Below are 11,421 nucleotides of genomic sequence, written 5' to 3' on the forward strand. Positions count from 1 at the left end.
AGGGTCCAGGGAAACCCTTGCTCTCCATACTGTCAGCCCCCTTTTCAGTACTTCCTCTCCCCTAAGGGCCTTTTATATTTTCATCTTCTTATCAGAAAATTCTCCCAATCTCCAACCTAAAACCAGAGTTGCATAAACATTAAGGGAAAGGTGGAAAGCCTTTGGCAGTGGTGGCGCATGCCTTCAATCTCAGCACTTAGGAGGCAGAGGCAGGCAGATCTCTGAGTTCGAGGCTAACCTGGTCTACAGAGTGAGTTCCAGGATAGCCAGGGCTACACAGAGACATAAGTCTTGGAAAAAAAACAATCCCCCCTTCTGTCCTTGCACTCCAAAACAAACAAACAAACAAAACAAAGGAAGGAAAGGAGGAAAATATAAACGTGAATCTCTGGGGTGTGTTCAGACCTAGAGATGGGCCCTTCATGGCTAAACATTTGCTGATGAGACCTCCCATAAAAGTTGATGTATTTATACGTGTACTGTATTTAATATTTGTTTTGAGACTCCCAGTAGTTGTCAGCATTGAAATGAATAGAAATGTATCTTTTATGTATATAAAAACAATGTAACTTCTAAACTCAATTTTTGCATTTTCTAATAAAACTTGGCTCAAAACTGTCACCAAAAGGAAATCTATATTATAATAACATCTGCCTCACAATGTATCATTGTAGTAGATATTATAATAACATCTGCATCACAATGTATCATTGTAGTAGATATTTGATATTAATTAGGGCTTGTTCCCCACTTTAGATAATTTTATTCCCAGATAAAAGACACGAAACTTTTATATTTATAATAAGCCTTAATCAGCGCTAGAGCTGGGCAGATATCTACCCTTTAAGCTATTAGTATCTTCTCTATCAAGATAGGACCCCAAGGTATGACTTACCATGTTCTGCCTGGGCGGGTTTTACTCAGAATGACCAGCTCTTGTGGCCAGTTCGCACAATCCCTTATCCCATGGCATCTTCTCTCTCCACTCTCCTCTCCCTCTTGTGGTCCTGTCTCAGTTACCCAAGCCTGGCAACTGAAACCCTATCTCTCTTCTGCCCAACTACAGGCTGAAGGCATCTTTATACTGGCTGGTTTTGTGTGTCAACTTGTCACAGCTGCCATTAACACAGAGAAAGGAGCCTCCCTTGAGGAAATGCCTCCATGAGATCCAGCTGTAAGGCATTTTCTCAATCAGTCTTCAGTGGGGGAAGAGTTCATTGTGAGTGGTGCCATCCCTGGGCTGGTTGGTAGTCCCTGGTTCTATAAGAAGGCAAGCTGAGCAAGCCAGGCGAAGCAAGTCAGTAAGCAGCATCCCTCCATAGCTTCTGCATCAGCTCCTGCCTCCAAGTTCCTGTCCTATGTGAGTTCTAGTCCTGACTTCCTTTGGTAATGAACAGCAATGTGGAAATGTAAGCTGAATAAACCCTTTCCTCCCCAACTTGCTTCTTGGTCATGATGTTTTGTGCAGGAATACAAACCCTGACTAGGACATTAACCAATTAGGAATAACTTGTGGGGGGCAGGGGTAAGCTTACATGGCATCATTTGGTGTATGTGAGGCTCTCCCTAAGGCAATCAGGACCAGTATTTAGCATTACAATACTTAGCAATAGACCAAACCTCAACAACGAATATAATGACAAGACCCACTTTAATTTGATATCTGTCCCAAGCAATGACATCAAGTGGAGTATTTTCCCCCCACTTTTGTTGTTGTTATTGATATGTCTGATCATTGTTGTTGTTTGTTTTGTTTGTGAGATAGATCCAGGTTGGCCTGGAATTCTATATGTGGTTAAGGATGATGGTGAACTTTTTAAATCTTCGTTGTGGGGAGGTACACTTGTATACACAGGGTATTTCCATTTGTACGTATGTGTGTTGGAGACCAGAGGACAATCTTAAATGCCATCCTTTACAGCAGTGGGTCTCAACCTGTGGGTCATGACCCCTTTGGGGGGAACAATGAGCCCTTTTCCAGTGGTCATGTATCAGGTATCTTGCATAGCAGATATGTACCTTGTGATTCATAACAGCAGCAAAATTATAGTTATGAAGTAGCAATAAAAATACTTTTATGGTTGGTGGTCACCACAACATGAGGAACTGTATTAAAAGGTCACAGCATCAGGAAGGTTGAGAGCCATTGCTCTAGAAACATATCTACTGGATTTGAGTCAAGGTCTCTCATTTGGCCTGGAGCATATCTATTAAGTTAGACATATCTACTGGATTTGAGTCAAGGTCTCTCATTTGGCCTGGAGCATATCTATTAGGTTAGACTGGGTGGTCAGTGAACCCCCAGAGTCCTCTTGACTCCACTGAATGAGAAAAAGAAAGAAAGAAAGAACGTGACTGCTCCTAAGGGGTTGAGGTTTCGATTATAGGTATAATGGAGAGCGCGGGCAGAAGTGGCATTTGGGGGAGTCCAGAGTGAACGCAACCAGCAGACTGAACCAGGCCATGTGAGGAGACACATTGGGGAGCGGGGGCAAGAAGAGGGCATAGCCAGGAGCCAAGACAAGAGACCAGGAGAATGGCAACCAAGAGCAGCCACCAAGAGGCAAAAAGGCCAACAAGGGCTGGTGACCACAACGGCTGGGTTATGCACAGAAGAGCAACTGGGGGTGGGGGTGGGGAGAAAGGGTTGCGGGGTAGGGGGTGGGAGAAGCTCATTCTCTTGGCTGGAGAAATTTAGGGTAGGGTATGGGGTATGCCATCCAGGAAGACCCTCTAACATGTTGAGGGATGTTGGGAGATCCTGGAGCCAGCATCAGATATGTTAATAAGCACCACAGTTAACTGTTTGTCTCAGGTTTGAGATCTTACATCCATATTCCCAGATTCTAGGATCAGAGGCATGTCCCACCATGCCTAATGTTTGTAATTGGGTGCTAGGGACTGAGCTCCAGTCCCTGTGCTTTCTGAGCAAGCACTTGACCAACTGAGTCTTCTCCCAGGCTGACCTTGATCATCTGGGACTTCTGATCCACCTGTCTCAACCTCCCGAGTTCTGGAATTATGGGCTGCCACTCCTAGTTCTGTTCAGTGTTGGAGATCAAACCCAGGGCTTCTTGATGTTGGGCAAGGACTCTGATAACCAGCTCTCATCTTCCATGTCCAGGAGAACTTTAACAAGCAATCAATGACTTAGCTACCAGTTTTGAACTAACACAGGTCTAGTCTGTTCTTTGCCTGCACTCCTGCCCCACTTTCTTCAAGAATTAGAAGCTATGCTTTATGTAAAGGAGAAAGGGAAGGATAAAATGGGCAGAAATTTAATTTTAAGAGGCAATAATGAGACAAGTGAACACACGTTTCATTCTTTAAACACTGCATAGACAACTTGATTCACAAGAGTGCCTCTCATAGCTCTGTGCTCTCAGGAGATGGGGTATACGTTTTTAGCTTCTTAGATTCATATTGGTGTTGAACAACTATTTGCCAGGAACCAACTAGGCGATGGACATTTCTTCCCTTTGCTTTATAATTTTTCAAAGACTCCACACATAAACACTGCATCATATCACTCTAACCCCTCCATCCCCGGTTCCTCCAATGTCTCCCTTCCCAAATTTGTCATCTTTTAAAAAATTATCACTGTTACAAGGAAGACCTACTGGGCCCATTTAGCTTTGCTTGTTTGTGCCTGCCTGAACCAGGCACATCAAATGGTCCCCACCTCTTCCCTAATATTTATTTCTTCTCTGACACCCCAAGCATCTCTGAAAATCACATAATGACCAAGAACACAACTTGTTAAACATCCTGTTGTTTCTTGAGGTTCAGAGATATGCTGTTGTAATTCTTAATATCAGAGGGCCGAGCACCTAAGTGCTTACTAGAGAGTGCTGAGCACATAGTAAGGACTTTACAAATGTCTGTCAAATAAGATAGTGAACAACTCAAAAATCTGGGTGTGGTGGGTAGAGGCAGGTGAATCTCAGAGAGTTTGAGGCCAGCTAGATCTACATAGTGACTTCCAGGCCAGCCAAGAGTACATAGGGATGACTTATTTCAACAAGATAAAATATATAAAATAAGATAAAAGATTCAAAGAAATATATTGCAAAAGAAAGCATACACATGGCCAACAAATACATGAACAAAATGTTCAATATTACTAATCATCATTAAATCCAAATTCAAAAGCAAAACTGAGATAGTAATTTACTTCTGTCACAATGGTGGGAATCCAAATTGATCCAGCTGCTATAGACTTTGAAGATTCCATTAAAAATAAAAACGGTGCCACCATACGTACCATATGATCCTGCAACATCAAAACTGGGTAATGCTTCCTCAGGAGATGAGGTCCAAATGTCAAACATACATGTGCCCTCCTGAGTTATTGCAACACTATTCTCAGTACTTGTGGTATGAGGTCATTCTAAATGCCCAGTAGTCAACAAAGGCATGCACGACACATTACATTTAATAGTCACTTGTGCACCATAGCCCTTGCATAGGGAAGAATCTTGCCATTAGCAACATGGCTCAGCATAACATAAGAATATGTTTAACAAAGTAGCTCAGGTCCATAAGGACAAATACTACAAAGTCTCACTTATATGAAGAGTCTCTACCTAAGCTTATAGGAGCATTGTATGGAATGGTGGTTAGTGGGGAATCAAGCAAAAGTAGGAGTAGAAACTAGTTAGAGTTTGTTAGTAGACAAAATTACAGTTCCAAGGAAAATAGGTTCAAGAAATCACTTGTATGACATGGCGACTACAGTTAACAAGAGTGTAGTATGCACATGTTCCAAGAGGGAACATGGCAGGAGAGATTATAAGAGCTGAAGATAGGGAGAAGAGATATGAAGTGCTGTCTCTAGAGAATGACGGCCATTGCAAACGTGATCTCATAGTAGCCGCAGTTGCTTGCACGAGACAGGGTCTGTCAATAGCCATTTGTGGATTGAGGAGGAGTTCACATGACCTCACACCTACCTGCTGAACTATTGGCTATTGACGGACCTGGGGGAGGGGCAGTCATTATCTTTTGTTATATCCCATGATGGATCATGGTACATGATATGCTAACGGATAGTTCCAGACTTGGCCACACAGATAGATGGTCCTGATGAAAATCAAGACAAATATGGGACAGGGACTTGAGGGGAGGGGTGAGAGGGAAGGGGATAAGGATGTGATAACAGTGAGAGAGAGGTAGGAGAGGGTGGGGGGTCAAGAGCAAACAGGATGCATTATGTACATATGAGCAGAATTGTCAAAGAACAAATATAATCAATAAAAAGAAAATTTCCAAAAGATCTGAAGTATTCTCACTTCAAAAATCTATGTAAAGTAATAATATATTAATTAGCTTGAACTTCATGCTGTGTAAAATAAGTGTACACATATTTTTTTTTTCTCAAAGACAAATCATTACAGTAGAAACATCTATGGATAAACGTATACATGAATAGCAATTACATTTGGTTACTGAGCCTCTCAGAGCTGACTTGTTCATTAAAAACCTACTATGTTCAGAGCCTTAAGCTGCTGTATACAGAGGAGTAGGCAGAATTTAGGATGAAGAATCTAACCAAAGTTCTGGAGGAGCTCAAAGCCAAGTGGAGGAGACAGATACGTAAACAAACAATTATGGCAAGATGTGATAAGTGCTATAATGGGGATATGCATAAAGTAGTAATGGAGTTTAAATTATCCTGAAGATTATTCTGTCATTTAAAATACACCAAAGAGTGAACTGGGGTTGAATGCATTGAGGAAATCATCAGAGACTGTCACTCTGCAGAAGATGAAAGTCACCCGACAGCCACCCACTCGAGGAAGGTCCTCTCCCAGCTTCCTCAGTCTCACCTTTCAAGCTTCACGTGAGGGGGCTGCCTCAGCAACACAATGGAGACAGCCGATGGGATCGTGAGCCTCCAGCGTGGGGCCTGACCATTAAGGTGTCCTCAGTGACTCGTGGCAACAGGTAAATTACAGACTGTGGTAGTTGTAAGACCAACAGTTCTTCCTGATTGTATTAGTCAGGGGCTCTCTAGAGTCACAGAATGGATAGAATGTCTTTCTATATTAAGGGAATTTGTTGTGATGACTTACAGTCTATAGTCCAACTACCCCCAACAATGGGCAGCTGTGAATGGGAAGTCTAAGGATCTAGTAGTTGCTCAGTCTCACGAGGCTAGTTGTTTCAGCTGGTCTTCTGTAGAAGTAGGTTCCAACAGATGTGCTGGCAAGTAAGTGCAAATCTTCCTTCTTCCAATGTCCTTATCTAGGCCTCAAGCAGAGGGTGTGGCCCAGATTAAAGGTGTGGATCTGGGACTTGCTTTGTCCCAGGCTGACCTTGAACTCAGATTTCCTTGCCTCAGTCTTTTAGGATTAAAGACATGGACTACCTTGCCTGGGCCTAAACTTTTCATGGCCACTATGCCTCAAGATCTCCATACCAAGATCCAGGTCAGAAATTTGTGTCTTCCAGCCTCAAGATCTGGATCACAGGTGAGCCCCCCAATTCTGGATTGTAGTTCATTCCAGATATATTCAAGTTGACAACCAGAAATAGCCATTACACTGATAAATATAGGACCTATATTTCAGTCACCTTGTGAAAAGGCAGGAAGAACAAAGAGTGAGGGGATCCAGTCTTGAATGGGAGCTTGTGTACTTACTAGGTTAACTTACTACCTGATCTGCTTGAAGAGCTCTTTCAAGATACATCGTTCCCTTGAAAGTTGATCCAGGGCCTGGCGAGCTGTTTAACTCTGGCCCCCATCCCCCAGGGTCCCAGTAGTCTTCCCAAGGAAGATGGGACATCCTGAGATAGCCAGTAAACTTCCAACTCTTCTAGTGATGTCTGTTATATCTCTGTGCACCCAGCCTATGCAGGTGGCGGGTAAATTCTAGTTGCCCACAAGGATTTGCTGTGCATTCAAACGTCATGTGTTACTGATAATCACTAAAGGTGGCATTGGACTTCCAGTGATTGTGGTTCCAGCTGCTGGTGTTTTACATATTCTCCCAATCCCCTGGTGCCTCTGAACCTGTATCTTGTCTTCTTTTAGAGCACCTCTCCAAAAGGGGGACTGTTCTGGAATAACTGCGAGTATGGGATTGTCCAGTTGAAGTCAAAGTACATAGAAACCAAGGGGGGATTTTCCAACCCTAAGAGCTCTTGGCCATTGCTAAGAAATGAGGTGGAATGCTGTGCTGGCCCACTGAGCTCTGCTTTTGTTTTGTTTTGTTTTGTTTTTTTTTACCACAACCAGGAGTACTTGTTCCTCTGGGAACCAATGTGAATACCCTGTTTTTAAAACATCTGTAGCTTCAGGGGACCTTCTTAAGTCTGTTTTGAAAAGAGCATGTGTGTATTTCTAGCAACCCAGTTAAACTGGTGTTGAAAGACATGGGAGCTTATTTCTTGGTTTCCTTCTGTTTTAAAGTTAATAACTTTCTTCAGCTCTCCCTCTGCCCGCTACACCGAGGGTGCTGGTTCAGGTGAGCCTTCTTCGCTCTCTCTAGCTCTTCCATCTTTGCTTTGGGGTGGAATGAAGGGCTCTGTGTGCTCCTATAGTCCCCAAGAGGAGATGGCATCACTGCAAGGAGCCTCGAGGGTGTACTTGAAGTTGAAGGTCCAAAGAGCTCATCTGTTTACAAGTATCAGATTGAGTCATATTAAGCATTTAGGTCAGGGGGAAAAAACTATTTGTAATCAGCCAAGCCAACCTCTTTATCTTTCAGATAAGAAGATTAAAGCTCAGAGGGACCCAAGAGCTTGTCCAATATCACAGAGCTATTAATGCAGGGACAATGGCAAAGCATTGTAATGACTTCTTACTCTATAGTATTTATTTCTAGTATTGTCAATCTACTTATTTAAAAAAAATTAAAGTAAGTTTCTTGTAGGTAGTACATAGCTGGGCAATGTTTTGATTTAATAGTTGTTGTTGTTGTTGTAAGCAAGGTCCTACTATGTAGCTCAGACTGACTTCCAAATCACAATTCTCCTGACTCGGCCTCCTAAATGCTAAACGTACAAGTGTGTACTACCAAGGCTGGCTCTTGGTTTATTTTTTATTTTTTTGAACACCTATGCCTTAGAGTTGGCTTGTTTATCCATTTGTGTTTTAAGGTAGCTGCTACCTGTCAGGATTCAAATTTCCCCTTTAATTCTTTCTTTTCAGTCCATTTCTGCTGTGTCTTATTCTTCTGATCATGTCTCCACTGATTTCTACATGACTTGAATGCATTTTTAAGATTCCATCTTGATTTATTTATAGGGTTTAGATTGTATCCGTTTGAATGTCTGGACATGACAATATACACAGAGACCATTGTGTTCTACTTATGTGTATGTTTTTACTTGAGTTCAAATATGGCCTCCTTCCATCCCTGTTTTGACCCTCTTGTCTTTCCTATTTTTAAATATAGTAGTCTTGCTTCACTTGGTGCTACGTGCTCTAGTTACTAAACAGGATTGACAAGAGAAGAATTACTCTTATCCTATACATCACTGAAGTAGCTGTTGGCTAGAGACTGTCTCTTGTCATCAACCAATGGCTCTGCTGTCTTTGTATTAACCCCCTCTTTTGAGTCCAACAGTGGAGGAAGGGTTGGTATTGAAGTTGTAGGCAGCCTGAATTTCTTAAGAAACCACTGGGTCATGGATGGCTCCATATTGGCATGCAAATAAGATGAGACCTATGCAAATAAGGTGAGACCTACAACCAATCAGGGAAAGCTGACCCAACTGTCAAATAAAAGTTTCTGGTTGTTATGGTAATCTTAAGCTTCACTCTGTTTCTGACTGTCCTGCAGCTGGTGGGCAAGGGGGTGCTGTTTGACACCCTCCTACCCCAACATGGTATTCACTGCTCACTTATTTGTTTGAAATTTTCATACATTATACAATGCATTTATCATATCCTTCCACCTCTCCTATGTCCATCATCCTATTTCCCTCCCAACTTCACATCTTCCCCCTGAGTTGTTAGTGCTATCCACATATGCACATGGGTATGGGGTCAGCCTCTGGATTATGGACAAGCTACAAGAGGCCATGACATTAAAGGAGGGTGACACCCTTTCCCTCTGCAATCATCTAGATTTGAATAGCTTTCCCTCCCAGGGTGGAGCCTCAGGGGCCCCTCCCCATAGGTGTTGGAATTTTGACGGGTTTCATCTTGTTGTGCCTGTCTTGTGCAAGTAACCACAACTGCTGTGAATTGGCAAGTTCCTCAGCCATGCCAGGTCAAGAAATCTGCATTTTATAGCTTTCCTTATCCTTCCTGCTCATTCTTCTGGAATGTTTCCTAAGTCTTGGGTGAGGGGTGAAGTCTTAATGTAGATATTTCAACCACATGGGAGTGCTTACAATTATGTGTCCTTGACATTTTGACCATCTATATGTCTCTGCATTCATTAATACCCACTGCAAAAAGAAGTTTCTCTAACCAAAGTTGAGAGCAGCATAAACCTATGTGTATAAGCTTAAATATTTGGAATTCAGTAAGCCCATTTAACATGACAACAGTAGATTCTCCTCTGAGATCTATGGCCCTCTCAGTGATGAGCTTTTAGCCAGGTCTGAAATCCATCTTGTGAACAGGCCTCACATCCATTCAGGATGTGCTTGGTCAATTCTGTAACCTGTATGCCACTATTGCAACAGTGAACATACTTTGTGAAGCAAGTTGGTATTGTATCATGCAGGGGCCAGTGCCGAGTGAAGCCATTTATATGTTTTCTGACCCTGAATCCTGCGTAGCAACCTTTTGGCACCATGTAAGCTAGCCATCCAGGGAGAGTTTCCTGGTCAGTTAAGGTTAATCTCTATGTCCTGCATCCAAAGTTAGTGATATCTTCAGCAATAGGGTCTTATGATCTGGTTAACTTGGACAACAAAGATCAAGGGCAATAGCCTGTGTTGCTTTGGGTTCCTCTGGGCCTCCCCAACCAATAATTCATAGGGAGAATCCTATGCCTGGCACTGAGCTTTTCCATGCAGTAGCTCACTTAGTCTTGGGGAACAACACTGTCTACCCTTGGAGTCCATTTCTATTCAACATCCTTTATATTATAATGCTTAACTAACTTACAAACTAGTCATTTCTGTAAGGCTTCATTCACCCATAGTTTTAGATAACCTACTCATCCATCTCCCATGCTCTATCGCCCTGTCCCCATCCCCACTTCAATCTTTTTGTGGATGCTGCTGCTGAGTTAATGGCTGTAAGCAGGCCATTCCTGGTACTCAGGAAGCTGGGCTGTGAGCAGGAAGCTCAGTATCCAGTACCCCTCCGATTCCTCTCAGTTATCTCTGATTTTCATGTGTCTCATTTGTTGTTTTTCCTGATGCTCTAAAGTCCCCTCTATCATTGTGTTTCAGTTTGTATTACTTTACTTTTAGTGCAGCTTTTATTATATTTATGTGCATGTGTGTGCATGTGCGTCTTTCTGGTGCCGTGGTACATATGTGGAGGCCAGAGGACAGCTCATGGGAGTGGGCTCTCTGTATTTCCTGTGTGAATAATTCACTTCTGAGGTTGAAGGTATCCTTGGCCATTGTTACGACACATGGTGAAGGCTGTGTGCCTCTTTCCTTTCGGCCCCTGTGGCTGCAGGAAAAAAATGTGCAGTTACTTAATTTGCATTCCTGTGTGGGTGGCATATCACTTTTCCTTTGCTGCTTCTAGAGACATTGTCAAAAGCATTCAGAAACTTAATGATGATGTGCTGAGATATGAATCTTGTTGGATTTTTCGTTTTCTTAAGTCTGTAGGTTTATATCTTTCATTTAATTTGGAAAATGTTCTGCCTTTTTTTTTTTTTTTCAGTGAGATGTTTTAAAAGTCTTCTACCATTGTCTGACAGGGCAGCTGACTTCCCATTTGTTCTGTCTATCTCCTTTGTCTCTCTGGTTTTCAGACGGGCTGACTTCTTTGGCTGTGCCATGTGCATCTCTCTGGTTCTGCAGCCGGTCCTCTTGTCTCCATGGTGGCTCTCATGAAGTGAGAACAATATTTTATTGTTGTCATTATGTTTATTCCTGTCAATATGTTTCTCAGTTCTCTGCTTCTAATGGATTCTGTTTTGTAATTTGTACTTCTTCAATGATACTTTCAATTTTCATTTGTTTCAAGAGAGGGTGCAATTACTCATGGAAGATTTTTTTTAAAAAATAGCAGTTGTCTTGAAGTCATTGTCAGATGAGTGTAGTATCTGATTGAACTGCTGTTTGTTTTTATTCTAGATGTAATTTTTTTCTGATTCTTGGCATAACTGCTTCATTGCACTTATATTATGCTAATTTTGGGTATCAGAAGACTCTACTACGTGTGCATGTGTGTGCACTTGTGTATTCCGGCGAGCATGCACACAGAGGCCAGAAAAGGAAAATGAATATTCTCCTCATGATAATTTCCTGCCTTATGCCCTTAAGACAGAATCT

This window comes from Mus pahari, chromosome 16, assembly GCF_900095145.1.
Source record: "Mus pahari chromosome 16, PAHARI_EIJ_v1.1, whole genome shotgun sequence".
Taxonomy (NCBI): domain Eukaryota; kingdom Metazoa; phylum Chordata; class Mammalia; order Rodentia; family Muridae; genus Mus; species Mus pahari.